Genomic DNA, 18,664 nt, shown 5'->3' with positions numbered 1-18,664 from the left:
CACTCCACAGGCCCAGGCCAATACACTAATATGGACGTCTAGCATCCAACACCCCGGTGCCCGCAGTCCGTCCTGCCACCCTTGGCCTGGACACCATTCATGACATCCACAGTATAACTGCATGCGGCTGATAGGTCTCATACCTCTGTACACAGATCCTGGTACTCCCTCCGTGGACACCTACATATTACCCATGATCTGTACACCTCCAAGTGACTCTTCTGTACCGGTCTGTAATTGCAGTATTGCAAGCCAACCCCCCGTTCTGCATTTTGTAACCATCACAGGTGTGTATTGCTATCCATGTATGTAGTTGTTGGAATATTGTGACCTTTGTGTGTCCTCAACCGGACTCAGATCCCAGTGTGTGGATGGCTACATTTTGTTCAAAACTCTTGTATTATTTCCATGTCCCCACACATCAGTTTTTACATCTGGGTACAAAACATCTCCACCACTGCGTATTATGTTATTTACATTTATTTTCAGATCTTGTGCGTGAGAAGTGAGTAGGTGCTGTACAAAAAGGGGGGGAATCCAAAGTTCACAGCTGGAGATGTGATGCCTTACAGGTTGAGTCAACAGAGTCCAGGCCACAGTGCTTGGCATCATTGGGCACACTGCAACGAGCAAGTCCATGTGGGTGAGTCAGAAAGTCAATAAGGTGATGCTGTTCCACACAAAGGCAGACGCCAGACCAGGTGACCTGTGAGTTGTGCATGGCACTATGCCTCTGAACGTCTTGTCCGTGGACGACCCACCTTCCTTGGGGGACCATCACGTGCAGGCGTTGACGATGCGTGGGATGCTCCGTCGGACAAATCCTCCTCCTCCTCCTCCCTCGCTGTGCCTGTTGTTGGTCTTTGCCTAGATGTTTCTGGCCTTGTGACACAGGGAGGGTGCTGCATGTTGGCAGCGATCAGAAGGAGTGATTGGTTAATTTCCCTATGCACCGTCATGAGCTCATCCAGTCTTGCCTCCATCCGTCCCTGGTGTTGTTCTTGACTGGCATGTAGCTGGGCCTGCTGATCAGTCAATTTGTTGAGGGCCTCTACTACCAGCCTGAACTCCCTGTTGTCCCGCCGGTATAAATCCATGATGTCTTTGAGTTCTGACATACCGGGCCCTGCAGCTGGCTGGTCAGATTCTCGCCTCCGCCTTGCACCACTCCCACCGCCCCTGGCCACAAAAGCACAGCCTGCGCTTGTGGGCACATCAGGTCGATGGGACCCATGAGTGCTGGCAGTGGTGGTCTCCTCTGCCACCTGGTGGGTGCCCGGCGAACCTTGTGCCTCATTGCCAGTAAGCATGGGCTGAAAATTCGTTCCGCTCGCGGAATTTGCGGATTTTCCGCTATTTCGCGATCAGCGAATCTCGCGAAATGGCGGTAAAATCCGCGAATCAGGGGGAAGAATTTTCAGCCAAGGACTTACAGGGTTACAGCAGCAGGTGCAAATGTTCAAGCTAATTTTTTGTAACCTTTTACAAAAGGGTTACAAAGAAATTAACTTCAACTAGGGTACCTGCTGCTGTAAGCCTGTAAGTGCTTCCTGGCGCCTCTTTGCCTACTTGCAACTATTCTCTGACCCTGCTCTGACCCTCAGAGAATAGTTACAAGTAGGCAATGAGGAGCCTGTCATGAAAATTAAACCTCAACAGGAAGCACTGACAGATATAAAAACAAGCATTTGCAATCCAATAGGTCTCGCATTAGGAAAGTTTGAGCTATTGGTCTTGTTAATGACAATTTTTTTTATTTATGTGTTGGTATTGAAAATAGCTAAATTAATAGTTTTGTCATTTACAATGCCAATAGTTATAACTTTCGCAAATGTGACACCTATAGCATTTGTAATGCAACATATTTTGTATTTACGTGACTTAGCTGTATTAATATTACAGATTACAGTGGCTTTTAATTTTTTTAAATAATTAATACTTAAATAAAAGTGGTTTTAATTTATAATGGCAATAGCTTAAACTTTTGTAAATAACTTTTGTGAAGATTATGTTCAGTGTATTTTATTGTGACGAAAATCCAAGAACAGAAGTGAAATATTAACATCTTTTTGTGACATTTATAATAAAGTTTGAAACATTGAGAGAACATATTTTAATCAGTTGTTGTTGAATGGTTGCGCAGATTGATGCTGGGGTGGTGGTGTGGTGATGCTGAGTGGTGCTGTGGTGATGCTGAGTGGTGCTGTGGTAGTGCTGAGTGATACTGGGATGGTGCTGAGTGATGCTGGGGTGGTGCTGAGTGGTGCTGTGGTGGTGCTGAGTGATGCTGTTGTGGTGCTGAGTGATGCTGTGGTGGTGCTGAGTGGTGCTGTGGTGGTGCTGAGTGATAATGTGGTGGTGCTGAGTGATGCTGTGGTGGCGCTGAGTGGTGCTGTGGTGGTGCTGATTGGTGCTGTGGTGGTACTGAGTGATGCTGTGGTGGTGCTGAGTGATGCTGTGGTGGTGCTGAGTGGTGCTGTGGTGGGCTGAGTGATAATGTGGTGCCACTGAGTGATGCTGTGGTGGTGCTGAGTGATGCTGTGGTAGTGCTGAGTTGTGCTGTTGTGGTGCTGAGTGATAATGTGGTGGTGCTGAGGAATGCTGGGGTAGCGCTGAGTGATGATGTGGTGGTGCTGAGTGATAATGTGGTGGTGCTGAGTGATGCTGGGGTAGCGCTGAGTGATGATGTGGTGATGCAGAGGGCAGAAAGGCACACAAAGCAATCTAACAAAGGGCAGAAGGGCACAAAAACAAGGGAATAACAGAGGCCAGAAGGGCACAAAAAGTGAGTCTAACAGAGGGCAGAAGGGCAGAAAAACAAAGGAAAAATGAGTCTAACAGAGGGCAGAAGACCACAAAAAACGAGTCTAATAGGGGGCAGAAGGGCAGAAAAACAAGGGAAAAACGAGTCTAACAGAGGACAGAAGGGCAGAAAAACAAAGGAAAACGAGTCTAACAGAGGGCAGAAGGGCACAAAAAACGAGTCTAACAGGGGGCAGAATGAATCCCTCCCTGTCCACGAAGATGCCACCTTTTTGTGCAATACCTCTACTCAACTGAAGTACTTTCTACTGTCTAATCAGTAAGTGCTCCCTCGTTGGCTAAATGTATACGGGCAGATTTACAATAACTGGCACATCCCCAGGGATGCGCCAGTTATTGTGCGCCGCAACTCCGCCACCCTTGGTGCGCCGCATTGTAAATGCGGCGCACCATGTGGCAAAAACGGCACAGATGCGTCACGCATCTGTGCCGTAAAAGCAGCGCATTGCTGGAGCTGCGTCGAACTTGCAACCCAGCTCCAGGAATGTTCTGGGGGGCCCTATCTCCCCAATGCTGCATCAAGCCTTCTGCCTGCTTCAAGCAGGCGCAGGGTTTTGATGCAGCATTGGCCTAAAAGTGATGGAGTGAATTCTTGTAGATTTCACTCAACCACATTTAGGAGGCGTTCCCGCGCAGGAACGGCCTCCCCTGTGACGGAACGCCTCCTGATGGCGCAGGGCTTTACAACGTGACGCATCTCTCAGAGGTTGGCAGTGGTGAACCAGAGGGTGACAGTGCTGTACCAGAGGGTGGCAGGGGTGAACCAGATGGTGCTGTGATGAACCAGAGGGTGGCAGTGGTGAACCAGAGGGTGGCAGGGGTGAACCAGAGGGTGGCAGTGCTGAACCAGAGGGTGACAGTGGGTAACCAGAGGGTGGCAGTGGTGAACCAGAGGTGCTGTGATGAACCAGAGGGTGGCAGTCGTGAACCAGAGGATGGCAGTGGTGAACCAGAGGGTGACAGTGCTGTACCAGAGGGTGGCATGGGTGAACCAGAGGGTGATGTGATGAACCAGAGGGTGGTAGTGGTGAACCAGAGGGTGGCAGGGGTGAACCAGAGGGTGGCAGTGGTGAACCAGAGGGTGGCAGTGCTGAACCAGAGGGTGACAGTGGTTAACCAGAGGGTGGCAGGGGTGAACCAGAGGTGCTGTGATGAACCAGAGGGTGTCAGTGGTGAGCCAGAGGGTGGCAGTGGTGAACCAGAGGGTGGCAGTGGTGAACCAGAGGGTGAGAGTGCTGTACCAGAGGGTGGCATGGGTGAACCAGAGGGTGATGTGATGAACCAGAGGGTGGTAGTGGTGAACCAGAGGGTGGCAGGGGTGAACCAGAGGGTGGCAGTGGTGAACCAGAGGGTGACAGTGCTGAACCAGAGGGTGACAGTGGTTAACCAGAGGGTGGCAGTGGTGAACCAGAGGTGCTGTGATGAGCCAGAGGGTGGCAGTCATGAACCAGAGGGTGGCAGTGGTGAACCAGAGGGTGACAGTGCTGAACCAGAAGGTGGCAGAGGTGAACCAGAGAGTGGCAGTGCTGAACCAGAGGGTGGCAGTGGTGAACCAGAGGGTGGCAGGGGTGAACCATAGGGTTGCAGGGTGAACCATAGGGTGGCAGTGGTGAACCAGAGGGTGGCAGTGATGAACCAGAGGGTGGCAGTGGTGAACCAGAGGGTGCTGTGCCCATACACGTCCGCATGGGTAACTTCGCCATGCAAGGGGCCCGCAAACACGCAATAAGCCCCGCGAACACGCAAAAAACCCGTGAACACACACAAAAAACACAAACACGCAAAAAAACCAAAACCCACAAATTCGCACGAATTCGCGGATTTTGAGGATTGCGAATTTGATTTCGCTCGAATTTGCGGAATGCGAATTCGCAAATTTCGCCAATTCTTAATTGTCAGACTGGCTCTGTTGTGGATTTTGGTCAGGGCTCCCAGATGTCTGCTGGGATGTGGCAGGAATGGGTGTGGTGGTTGGCACAGATGTCTCTGATCCAGCTTCTGCATGGTTTTGGGATCCAGAGGGGCCTGGTTGGTTGGGGTCAGCGACGGTGTGTTGAGAGGAGTCGCTGTCCGTGGGGTCAGGGTCCTGCTGAGCCTGGGACTGGGATCCATCTCCCCCCTGGTTGGTGGTAGTTTCCACACGTTCCCCTGTGGGTGTGAGAGACAAACACTGTTAATGCACTATCATGCAACATCCAATTGTAAAAACCATTGCCGTTAGCACTGTTCCACCTGCTTTTGATTGTTGTAATTGTTCACTTGTGTATGGGTATGTTGTGGGATGAGATTGACATGTGCTCAGGGCTGCTTGACATGTTGTTTACTGTTTACGGTGACTGGCAGAGCCATTGCTGTGGCTTGTGTCGCAACCACCACACATATCCAGCTCAGCTATGATCTGTGTGGGCCAATCTGCACAATCCAGCGTCAATCCTAATGCCTGGTTCAAGCATGCACAGGGTTGTAATGCAGCATGTATATGATGTAGACTGAGTGTAAATTTGCTGATTTTATTCAGCAACTTTTGAGAGGTGTTGCTGTGCTGTGACGGCCACCCACTGTCAACCCCCCAGGACCAGCACACCTACTTATGGCAGAGGGCTTTATAACGTGTCACTTCTCCAAGATGCATTACCTTGTCAATACCCAGGTCGATGGTGCTACTTGAGTGCATCCACAGCATCACAAAACTGTGGAAACAGCATTGTGTGAGTGGCACAATGGACTTGTGATTCTGCACTGTGCTTTCTTTTTTTGCTTGGAGGCATCATTAGATCAGTATTTTTTATGTTGTATTACATGACACTTGTGACAGTGGTGCACTCCATTGCCTGTCCCCAGGGGATCAGTTCCTGTAAGGGGTGTGTGTCACACCCCATGCTAGTAATTTGAGTGTGATCTACAAGTGAGCGTCCCTCGTGGTGTGTCTGACGGCCCATGATGCATGCTGCCATGATTGTGGTTGTGAGTTCCTGTGCAGGATACCTGACCTTGCCCTGGTGTTAGTGTTTGCACTGGTCACAGGAGGCCCTTGTGCTGCCTACACCAGGGCCCAGTGTCCGATATCTTGTCAGTACTTTCACAGTCCATACTGTTAGGCACTGCTGGGAGTCATGGCCATACCCCCCATACTATTAGGCACTGCTGGGAGTCATGGCCACACACCCCCCACACCACCCCCATACTGTTAGGCACTGCTGGGAGTCATGGCCACACCCCCATACAGTTGGGCCCTGCTGAGAGTCATGGCACACCCCCCCCACACTACCTTCATACTGTTAGGCACTGCTGGCAGTCATGGCCACACCCCCACACCATGCCCATACTGTTAGGCACTGCTGGGAGTCATGGCCACACCACCCCACACCACCCCCATACTGTTAGGCACTGCTGGGAGTCATGGCCACACCCCCCCCCCACACCACCCCATACTGTTAGGCACTGCTGTGATCATGGCCACACACCCCCATACTGTTAGGCACTGCTGGAAGTCATGGCCACACCACCCCACACCACCCCCATATTGTTAGGCACTGCTGGGAGACATGGCCCCACCCCCCACACCACCCCCATACTGTTAGGCACTGCTGGGAGTCATGGCCACACCTCCCATACCACCCCATACTGTTAGGTACTGCTGGGAGTCATGGCCACATTACCCCACACCACCCCCATACTGTTAGGCACTGCTGGGAGTCATGGCCACACCACCCCATACTGTTAGGTACTGCTGGGAGTCATGGCCACACCCCCATACTGTTGGGCACTGCTGGTAGTCATGGCCACACACCCCCCACACCACCCCCATACTGTTAGGCACTGCTGGGAGTCATGGCCACACCACCCCCATACTGTTAGGCACAGCTGGGAGTCATGGCCACACCACCTCACACCACCCCATACTGTTAGGCACTGCTGGGAGTCATGGCCACAACCCCCATACTGTTGTGCACTTCTGGGAATCATGGCCAGACACCCCCACACCCCCCCATATTGTTAGGCACTGCTGGGAGTCATGGCCACACACCCCCACCCCACCCCCATACTGTTAGGCACTGCTGGGAGTCATGGCCACACCACCCCCATACTGTTAGGCACTGCTGGGAGTCATGGCCACACCACCCCATACTGTTAGGCACTGCTGGGAGTAATGGCCACATCCCCCATACTGATGTGCACTGACGGGAATCATGGCCAGATACCCCAACACCACCCCCATATTGTTAGGCACTGCTGGGAGTCATGGCTACACACACCCACACCACCTCCATACTGTTAGGCATTGCTGGGAGTCATGGCCACACACCCGCACACCACCCCCTTACTGTTAGGCACTGCAGGGAGTCATGGCCACTTCACCCAACACCACCCCCATACTGTTAGGCACTGCTGGGAGTCAGTGCCACACCACCCCACACCACCCCCATTCTGTGAGGCACTGCTGTGAGTCATGGCCACACCACCCCCATACTGTAAGGCACTGCTGGGAGTCATGGCCACACCCCCCATACTGTTGGGCACTGCTGGGAGTCATGGCCACACCACCCCACACCACCCCCATACTGTTAGGCACTGCTGGGAGTCATGGCCACACACCCCCACACCACCCCCATACTGTTAGGCACTGCTGGGAGTCATGGCCATACCACCACACACCACCCCCAAACTGTTAGGCAACTGCTGGGAGTCATGGCCACACCAACCCATACCTCCCCATACTGTTAGGCACTGCTGGGAGTCATGGCCACACCCCCATACTGTTGGGCACTGCTGGGAGTCATGGCCACACCCCCCACACCACCCCCATACTGTTAGGCACTGCTGGGAGTCATGGCCACACCCCCCCACACCACCCCCATACTGTTAAGCACTGCTGGGAGTCATTGCCCCACCACCCCATACCACCCCCATACTGTTAGACACTGTTGGGAGTCCCCACATGTTACATAAGTTGTTTGAATACTCACCAGGCTCCACAGCTCCTTCGATTCTGTGAACTCCCACCAGTGGTAGCAGGGCCATGACTTTCTCCTCCCAGGGATAGTATTGTGGAGTTCTGCGGGGAGCACCACCTCCAGTGTGGTGTGCATTGGCGTAGTCTTTGTCCATCTTCTTCTTGACCATCCTCCGCAGATCGTACCACCTGACCTGGCATTCCTGCCTGGTGTGCTTGATGGGGCAACAGCATTGACCTTATCAACTATCCTCACCCACAGGCGTGTTTTGTCCGCTATGCTGGTCTGTCTGACCAATGCGCCAAACAGCTATGGCTCAACTCTGATGATTTCATCTGTAAGGTTCTCCATCTCCGAGTTAGTGAATATTGGATTATTTGGTGTGGTTATGGTGTGGGGTGTGTGTGATTGAGGGGGTGATAGTGTGTATAGATGAGTGTTGGTGGGCCTGATTGTGAAGGGGTGGTGTGCGTGTGAATGAGATAGGGTGTATGTGTGAAGGTGTATGGCTGCAGTTGTTGGTGTGCTATCAGTGTCTTTGCCCAAATAGGTATGTTGCAAAGGATGATGGGTTGTATGTGTGGGCCCTTTTATTGGTCCATTTGTGGGTGTGGCTTTTGTAGAATGTTTAGTGGATGTGTTATAAGGGGTGGGTGTGACTTGGGCCCTATGTTTGCATGTGGCCAGGACATTGTTTTCCTATGGTGTGGGCACAGGAGACATGTTTTGTGGGGTTGTGCGACTCCTTTGAACCCTCCTGGTGCTGGTTTCGGGGTTTGTGTGTGCTTTATTAGTGGGGGGTGTGCAGTTCGTTTTTGTTGTTGTTGCTGGCTCATAAGGGAGGTTCTTGGGGTGTTCGCATATGCTTTATTGAGTGTTGTGCGGGTCGTACTTACTGGTGCGGCTGGCTGTTATGGTCCGTTGGTGGGGGTTCGTGTACGCTTCATTGAGGGGTATGCGGGTCATATTTGTTGGTGCGGCTGGCTGCTACGGTCCGTTTTCTGGGTGGGGGTTTGTGTACGCTTCATTGAGGGGTGTGCGGGTCATATTTGTTGGTGCGGGCTGGCTGTTACGGTCCGCTTTCCGGGTAGGGTTTTGTGTATGCTTGATTGAGGGGTGTGCGGGTCATATTTGTTGGTGCGGCTGGCTGTTACGGTCTATTTTCCAGGTGGGGGTTTCTGTATGCTTCATTGAGGGGTGTGCGGGTCGTATTTACTGGTGCGGCTGGCTGTTACGGTCCGTTTTCCGGGTGGGGGTTCGTGTACGCTTCATTGAGGGGTGTGTGGGTCGTATTTGTTGGTGCGGCTGGCTGTTATGGTCCGTTTTCCGGGTGGGGGTTTGTGTATGCTTGATTGAGGGGCGTGCGGGTCGTATTTACTGGTGCGGCTGGCTGTTACAGTCCGTTTTCTGGGTGGGGGTTCGTGTACGCTTCATAGAGGGGTGTGCAGGTCGTATTTACTGGTGCGGCTGGCTGTTACAGTCCGTTTTCCAGGTGGGGGTTCGTGTACGCTTCATAGAGGGGTGTGCGGGTCGTATTTACTGGTGCGGCTGGTTGTTACGGTAGGTTGGCGGGGTTCGTGTACGCTTCATTGAGGGGTGTGGGTGGTTGTATTTACTGGTGCGGCAGGCTGTTGTGGTCCGTTTTCCGGGTCGGGTTTGTGTACGCTTCATTGAGGGGTGTGCGGGTCGTATTTGTTGGTGCGGCTCGCTTATACGCAATGTTTTCCGTATGAATCATGATTCTTGCACGACAACATTTGCCCGTACAAATCGCGTACTTGGTACCTGGTCTGGATCGTACTTGTTAGTTCGAAAGGCATGTTTACAAATCGTACGGTTTGGGTTACAACGCCATTTTGTACGGGTCTTTCATTATGGTTCGTACGGTTCGCTGATAATCGGACGTATTTTCGGGATACGGATCGTACTACGCAGTTCAAACGGTCTTTTTGAAATCGTACGGAGACGGCTACGAATACGAATCGTACGACGGTTTTTTATCCAGAATCGGAATCAGGAACTAAATATCAACATTTAATAAATAAAAAGAATGTAAAAGTGAAGTTTTAATGTATTAATAAATTGAGCAAAGTATGTTTGAATGTGACATTATGGTAGTGCAACAGCATTGTCTAAGGGTGGTATATGTAGAATGTGTAATACCATTTGCCACGGATAGGAGACTATCAAATAACAATGCAACAGCACATCCTCAGAAAAATCTTCAAATGGGCCCCTATGAGCACCAGGCATACCGTCACTCAAGCCCTAGTCACTAGCAGCCTAGACTACAGCAACACACTCTATGCCTGAATCTCCACCCACCTCCTTTAACAACTTGAGAACATCCAGAACGTCACAGTTAGACTCATCTTAAACTTAAATATACACCCAGTCACACCCCAGAGAACTCCCCTGGGTTCTGATACACAAAGACTGTCAAGTAAAATGTATCATACATGCATACAAGGTACTCCACAACATGGGAGCAGCATACCTCAACTACCACTTCCGCCTTCACTTTCACCAACTCTCCAGACTCCTAAGCTCAGCCTCTCTCTCACTCGCACACAACCCCAGTATCCACAAAAGCAAAATGGGTAGCCTAGCATTCTCCTGCATCACACCCAAAACATTGAGGAACCTCTCACAACACATCAGGGCCTCCTCTTCACTTCTTGAAATCCGCAAGTTGCTGAAGACCTAGCTCTTGAGCTAACCCCCAGCAGACAGCCTAAACACCAGATACAGCACCTGGATATTCTTCTGGTGATAAGTCACAAATTAATTTAACATAACAAATTCTAAGCATAACTCATGACCTATGCTTGCATGCAGTCACTACTAGGATAATGGGTGTCTATTCCGTTATAGTAAACAATGATTGAGTGTGTTTGAGATGCTTTCCCTCAGATAAACATGCAACCTCAGTGTGAAATGTTTTAACTTATCTTTGAGTCACATGGCACAAAAAAACAGAAAAACAGCTGATGCGTAATTACTGACTGATGGAAGATATAGTCCTCATTAGCGCTTTCAGTAAAGGCAGCTTACACATCAGTGATTGGCATTGCAAACAGCTTCCTTGTGGATGGGGAGGCAGCGGTATCTGTGTTAGAAAAGGTGATCCCTGTGATGAGGGGCTGAAGTGCCACAAGGGTTCAATCAATTACTCCAAATACATGGGAAATGGGCAAAATAATATAATTCCCATGCCACACTTTGCCTTACTGCCAGTGACTTTGGCATGGCAATAGAAATGGCAAAAAACATGTTCTCTCTGCTTGTGATGCATCTCAGGACCTGGAAAAAACTTTAGAATTAACTCACCTGTGAGATACCTAAGTTGCCTGAAGTGGCCCTCTGGAAAGGATCAGTGGCCAGAAAACTGAGTGCAGCTAGTAATTTGACATGCATAGGTATGGCTGGGAGTGGATTGGAGTTATCTCCCTCCTGCTCCCAATCTGCAAGCGTCAGAGATATATTCAGGCAAGAAGTGGAATCTAGTAAAGACTGCTTTTATGAATATTCAAAAGAGGTTGATATTTGCCTATAAAACATCTCTCTTCTCCTCAAACAACCTTTCTTCAAAGAGTGGGTGAAAGGTTACAAAGATATTCACAGTGAGCCCTAACAAGTTGTTTGGTTTCATTTCTTAATTGGTCTGCCTGCATAACACAATGTTATTATAATTTTATTTTTTCCTGCTGACGCAGGTTTGCAAATCAGGGCTGGGCTGCTCTGCTGCTCACAGAGCAGGGGTAGTAGTGGTGGGCACTCTTAGTGAGCATGATGATTTGGCCAGCCGTCTTGGGCTGTATTACAGCCTGGGTGGAGAATATGCACAGGCTCATAGACAAAGTCTGAGCACTAAACCACAGTGCTCGGACCAATCCTGACACTTCTGGCAGCAACGTCATGATTGGATTAGAGGAGCCTGTGTGCTTCCTGCTTCCGTTCGTGCCAGCCTTGTCCGGAAGAGACGTGGAGAGACGACGGAGAAGAGACTCAGTGATCAGGTACATTGTTTTTCTTCTGCACTCCCACCTCACCACCCCCGATCCGTGCCAGCTGCCACTCCTGAAGATGGGTCCAGAATGATCACTCCCTCCTCCTTGTATTTGGATTCCTGAAAGATCACTCCCTCCTCATTGCATTTGCAGCTTTGCTCAACGTGTTTTGAGTCTAGTAACATGTTTCTTTATATACCTTAGTTGAAAATTTTATAAAATATTTTAAGTCGAATAATATTACATTTGGCGCATAGTTTTTAAATAAATTGGTAAAACCTTAAATAACAATGTTTGCATTGTTTTCCTTTTTCCCACTGTTATTTCTTAGCTCCTTTGATTTCTTTGAGCTTTTTTGTGGAGACCCAGTGATTGACACATGATTGGTGCTTGAATTACCCCATGGCTTTGCTGGAGTACAGTCGAGCCTCCTTTATCACTAGCTAGCTGTAGTAGAATTACAAGTGCATTTTGTAACTAGCAATTGCTTACTCTTTTCTAGGAGTGTAACCATGTCTCTCCCTAAATTCCACTTAAAATTCCCATAAGCCCCATCTGTTTTGTAGCAATTTTGCCCATTCTACCACCAATCCCTCTCACATTTACAATAAACACATATACCTATGTGTGTGGAAATCTCTGTACAGACCATAGGGATTTCCCCACAGAAAAATAGGAGAGGTGAAGGTGGAGATCTCCAGCTGGTGGTTTGCAAACTGCATTTTGTATTGTGTGAAGTACTACTGGAGTACTTATTTTACTTCTGTCTTCCTATGATCCCACCATTCTGCCTCCATGATACCCCTGCCTTTTGCCCTACTCCTCTCATTCAGGAGGATGTTTACTGTGTCCCATTTGTGCTTCCATATGGTTTTGGTGCTGGGGCATGAAGCATGACCTTTATTAGATGGCAGTTGTGCCCTTCCTTACGCCTAGCTTTTAGCAAAGACCAGTGTGCGTTCTTTGTTGTATTTTCCTTGCATACATGATGCTAATTTAATTGCTGATAAATTGCTTTTTTGCTTTGCAGATGTTTTCTGTTTGTATACCGTACATTGTCATAAACAGATTGTGCTATTCGCAAAACACCCAGGCACATTAATTTATTTAAGTTTGCTGTCATGGTAACGCCATTTGAATTACAGATTTTTTTGTTGACTAGGTAAAGGCACACGAAGGTACAAAACAATACGAGCCCCTTTTTCAGAAGTTATCATACTATACAATATTATGTTATGCTTGCATTTTGAGTTGGCCGCTTACAATAGAAAGGTCATTGACAAAATGATTTTCGTAAAACTCTGATGGGACAGCTTATCTGTGCTAATACCGTCTGTTCATCAAAGGGGCCCTACTCAGAACACGTGCACTGTCGTAGCCTAGAAGGTGCTTCCTTGTGGAAATTTCTATCTGTAAAACTGGGGGCTAACGTGCAAAGTTGTTAAACTATTTCCAAACACTTTCCATTAAAAAAAAACAGTCTGACCTATTTGCCAATGTTTGGCATAATTTGAGGTTTGCGACCTATTAGCAGGAGCTGGCTGTAATTCGTTTGTGCCTGCGAAATTTGTGAACAATTCTCTAGAAACAAAAACAAATTAAAATAGCCGTGGCTCCAAAATCAATGGTCGGCCCCCTTCTATGGCATGCCTTCTTTGTACGTTAGCTTGGCCTCTGCTTGAGGTGCAGAGGCAGGGATGCTTGGTGCGCTGCGCTGTGCACGTGTGGAGCACGGGTTCTGCTTTGCAACAGCTGTGCAGCGTGGGTTGGGCCCTCGTGGGCAGAGCACGATGCCAGAAGCTTCCAGATTTCCCTGGCAGGCCTCTGGCGCCTCGGGTTCAGCTCGGCTGTTGCTCACTGTCTCGGCACTTGTTAAATCTTCCTGTTCCCCTCTCTGCTCCCGCAGTCGTCGGCGGGGGATGCTTTGCTTCGTGCCTGGTAAATGAAGATGGCTATTATCGTCGAATGAGGCTTTTTTTATGGCATAAGTAATGAGCAGAACCGGAGCACGAGGCACCGGGTGAAATTACTGCTTGAACTGGGAGGGAAATAATCAATATGTCCTCACTTACAGATCTCATCTGCATGTCGACTCCATCTCGCCGGCTGTCTCCCCGCGAATTCATTCTGCAGGAGCCGCAATAAAGCATGTGCGGCCATTGATCCGTGCGGTGCAGGCTGGGAGGCAGACGTGCCCTCTCGGTAGCGCCTGCGCGTGGGCGGGACCAGGGTAGCTCCGGGCTAGGTCAGGTGCATGGCTCTTGGGCAGGTTGGAGAAGACAAGGGAGGGTCCGCGCTTTTGAGACTGTCTGTGGCTTGTACTACTAGAGAAAATACAAAAAGGCAGTCGAGGGAATGCCTAAATGAATAGGAAGCTGTTGATAATTATCCGGAGAGAATTCCACTTCAAAGTTTCTTTTGCTCTGTGTGCCATCGGAGAAGAGCGCTAACCATATGCAAATCAGTCTTGGCGCCCCTGAAAACAGAACAGACCATTCCGAACCGCCAGTTAAACCCCCTGCCTGGGCCTTATGGGTTCCTCCCTTTATAGCCGATGGGGATGGTTTCCAAAGCAGAAGTATCCATGATTGAAAATTGAAGAAAATAGAAGGGGAATGGGCTGAGATGTTAACGTTTCTCCTCAGTAATTCCTCTTTCCTCATGGTACCCCCAGGCTACACCTCATAAACTCGTTTCGTTATGGGGTATCAAAAATACCTAAGGCAAAGATTAATTTGAATAGAGATCTTCCAAGAACATTTCCCAATAGTTATAACGTTCTGGCACTAACATTTAATTCCAGTGGTCTCACTGAATATCTCCATTATAGAAGTGTGACGAAAGGGCACTGTGCCTAGGGACTGAAGGGGGACCTAACCTGTGAGAATCAATAAGACTGATATACATTGGGGTCGCTTTTGTTACTGTGCAAGGAAGATGAGGCCTCACAGCTTGGACTTTGGTGCTCTGTGGGAGCAAGCCCATTTTTCGAAATTCTTGTTCTGCTTCACAGATGAGATAAAATAATAAACTGTGACCCAGAGGATGCCCCACGTGCTTAGGAGACTTAGCTCACGTCCTTGCATCTACCAACTTTTTGTGCCCTCATTCAGTCCCATGGACAACTACTTCAGAATGTGTTGTAGTCTTCTGTCACTCTTCTATGACCGACACTGGACACCCACTGGCTGTGATGACAGTGTGGCCAGTGGGCAATAGTTTGTATTTTCCTATTGGGCTGCCTCCAGGGATCTGTTACCCTAGGGTGCAAGAAGCCAGATTGTTTTAAGTAGTGTCACTTCATGACTTTGAAAAGTTCACAAGGTATTTTAGTTTAGTGCAAATCAGTGCCACACTCTCTTTTAAAATTAGTGCAGTTAGAATAATTCGCACCAGTCCTAATATGTTTGTGTACATAGCGGTGGCGAAATTTCTAGGATGGGCATGGACGATTAGAGCCCGACTCCTGAAAGAATAATACATTAGTTAACGTCGTAGGCTAAGTATCTTTGTTAATAATTGTGTAGTAATATTCGCACATTTGTACTGTTAATGGAATGATTTTATCTATTTATTTCATGAATTTTTATAATCTGATTTCAAATTGGTTTTATTTACTAAAATTTATACATGTACTTTTTATATATGGAACATGCTTTTATGACAATCGTCGAATAAAGCTTGCTTGACTTGACTTGTAGTCTAGGAAGTCGTTTATAAACCTTTATGTCCTAATGAAAAATATTTGTGACCCGTTTCAGATACTCAAACAGCATAGTTCAAGTGTTTGGCAACAGCAAGTAATTTGTCTAAAATTATGTGTACCTTCCATGTATTGCATGATACCAACGCATGGCCTGCGTCTTGTGTTATGTGGCAATCACCCACAGCAAATATGATGGTTGACCCCAGTGTTCCTGTCGATGAAGAATACAATGACTTTCATATTAGAAATATAAACCCTTCTGAAAGATATCATCTAAAGCACAAAAGGTCCCAATGGCACATATCCACAGTGATTCTCGATGGCAAAACTGGCCACTATGACTAAAGGAATTTCACTCATTAGGCTATGAAGCATTGGGTGTCAGAAACTCTCTGTCACAGGGATTTCAGCTTTGTGAAGTCCATGATGAAGTCATAACATAATGTAAGGAACTAACACAACTCACTGTAAATCCAATCTAAGGAACCATGTATTTGGCTTGCACTGAAAGGGCCAATGTATGCAGTAATGAGAAGTCCACACCAGGATTGTCCAGCGTAGGCCCAGGAGACTTGAAGCTATACACAAGTTTTGGAATATCCACAAACACGACTTTTACATTCAATCCCTTGCATATGAGAATCAGTTACACAGGATTTTCCTAAAGAGCTGAAATGGCCTCAGATGCGTTAATAGACCATGTATTGTGCTTGTGCCATTGACAGGAGCCAGGCCTCAACACTGGCGTATCCAGTAAGTCATGGACTCTAGTACCCGCAAGAGAATGGGCCCGCTGGCTGCTGTTTAAATGATAAAATACAGCAATAAACAGGGGTCAAGAAGTCCCTCTGCCCCAATGAAAGCTACACCACAGGGACTCATGTTGATTCTGTCAGTCTTGGAAACTGAGAGATGCTCCTCTGAGTATAAGAAGATTGCACAAGAATGGGAACTAAGTTGAATTGGTCTAACACGTGACCTGGGATCCACGTGCTAGGAAAGTACATCGCGAAAAGAAGTGCTGGAGTGTTTTTGGCAGGCGAGCCCATGGCCAATAACATATTATTCTCATTTTATTAATAATACAAAGTTTTTAAACACGAGTTTTTGGAACAGAAGGGCTTCAGGCAACATGGAAGAAAGATAATTACAGTAATACCAGGTATGCCAGGTGAATTGCATGTGATACTTTATGCAGGCGTGAGGTCCACTGTGCCACACAGGGTCCTGTTTTGAGATTAAACAACTCGGGGGTAAGGGATTACATTAGAATATGTAGTTTGACTGAACATGTCAGAGTGCATGGGATCCTTCAGGATGAATGATTCAGTACATTGAGATTTGCCTTTTTCAATAACAGGTGAAGAATAGTAAGTCGTATTTAAAGGTAAAGATCAAGACCAAGTACAGTAGCGATATACCTGGTTCAGCCATGAGATACGTAGTTTGCTAGATTTTCTGTGAAACTGTTGATTGTAAATGACTTAAATCAAGAGAGTGTGCTAGAAAACTGGTATGGATCTGACCCACATTGACCTGCCAACTTTACCTATTCATGGAGTAAGGTCAGGGTGCCAGGAGCAGTCGGCAGAGGAGCAGAATGGATTGCCCTATATTCAGATTATTTTATGCTGTGCAAGAGGTGTTCTCAAGACCAAAAGGTTTGTCAGTACAGGTTCAGACTCTCACCTGGTTCTCTCTTGTTCAGACGTATTTAACAAGCACCTTTATTAGACCCTTCCCCTTCTACGACAAAGAATGGTGCCTGTATGAGGGGCATCATAGTTGAACTACATCCCTCACTTGCTCAATTCAGACATCCACCTACAGAGTGCTGTGTTTTTAAACAACACTCTAGATCAGGGATACTCAAAGTATGGCCGGGGGGCCGTATGCGGCCTTCCTGACCTTTAATTGCGGCCCCCTGGTGAACATCAGCACCGGACTGCTGTTCACAGAGCAGGAATTTTCAGGCATACTTATTTACAGGTTAAAACTAAAGGTAAAGAAGCAAAGAATGTTTTCTACACAACTTATCTTTAGCATGCATCTGCTTTGCATTCCCTGCACCCACCGTTCAACACCCTGACCCTCCCCTGCTGGCATCGGTGTGGCCCTTGGGAAGCCACAGACCATACTTTGTGGCCCCCCGGAAATGTAGTGAGTATCGTGGGGCAGATTTACAAGCCCCTTGTGCCTCTTTTATGCCGCTGTTGTGTCACTTTTGTGACTCAGGGGCGGCGCAAAGCCAGCGCCATGCTGCGGGGTATTTATAACGTGACGCATCTGGGAGATGCATCACATTGTACAGCCCTGCGCCCCATGTAGGTGTTCTGGCACGGGGGGGGGGGCGTTCCGGCGCAGGAATGCCTCCTGAAAGTGGCTGAGTGAAATCTACAAGTTTTCACTCAGCCACTTTTAAGGCCATTGTGTGTCAAAACCTTGCGCCTGCTTGAAGCAGGTGTAAGGATTGACGCAGCATTTTAGGGATAGGCCACCCCCGAGCCTTACTGGAGCTGCATCGCACTTGCGACTCAACTCCAGCTATGCGCAGCCTTTACGGCAGCAGATGCGTCACGCATTTGTCCATTTTTGCTCCATGGTGCGCCGCATTATAAATGCAGCGCATTCATGGTGGCGGAACCATGACGCACAATAACTGGCACATCCCTGCTGATGTGCAGGGATGCGCCAGTTATTGTAAATCATCCCGGTGCCGGCGGCAGGGTAGGTCTTAACGCAAGGAGCGACTCACTGTTACGAGTATATCTCACATACAGAACAGGTCAACTACCTGTGGTCTGGGTACATAAACATGTTTTACTTACCACTATAGTGTAGATAGCAATTTTATTCAATCCTGAGGAAGTGCCCTGATCTATAGGACTACCGTGGCATGAAACATGTCGATCACTTGAGAGCTGGACAAACACTACTAGATACATCATTACTAGTCCCGTGCCCCTCTCACCTTTTTATACTAGGCAGTTTACAACCCTAATAAAGTTCTTCAGGACTAACTGACCTATTTTAATTTCACATTACTTCACATCTACACACTAGGCCTCTCACCCTCCACTGCACCCACCAGCAGGAACAAAAGATCCCAGACAAAGAGCCCCGGTTTGGGTGCCTGTCAGGTATTGCAGCACTGACCTGACGAGGGGCAG

Source organism: Lissotriton vulgaris, chromosome 5 (assembly GCF_964263255.1).
Source record: "Lissotriton vulgaris chromosome 5, aLisVul1.2, whole genome shotgun sequence".
Classification (NCBI taxonomy): domain Eukaryota; kingdom Metazoa; phylum Chordata; class Amphibia; order Caudata; family Salamandridae; genus Lissotriton; species Lissotriton vulgaris.
Note: the sequence above shows the minus strand (reverse complement) of the source record.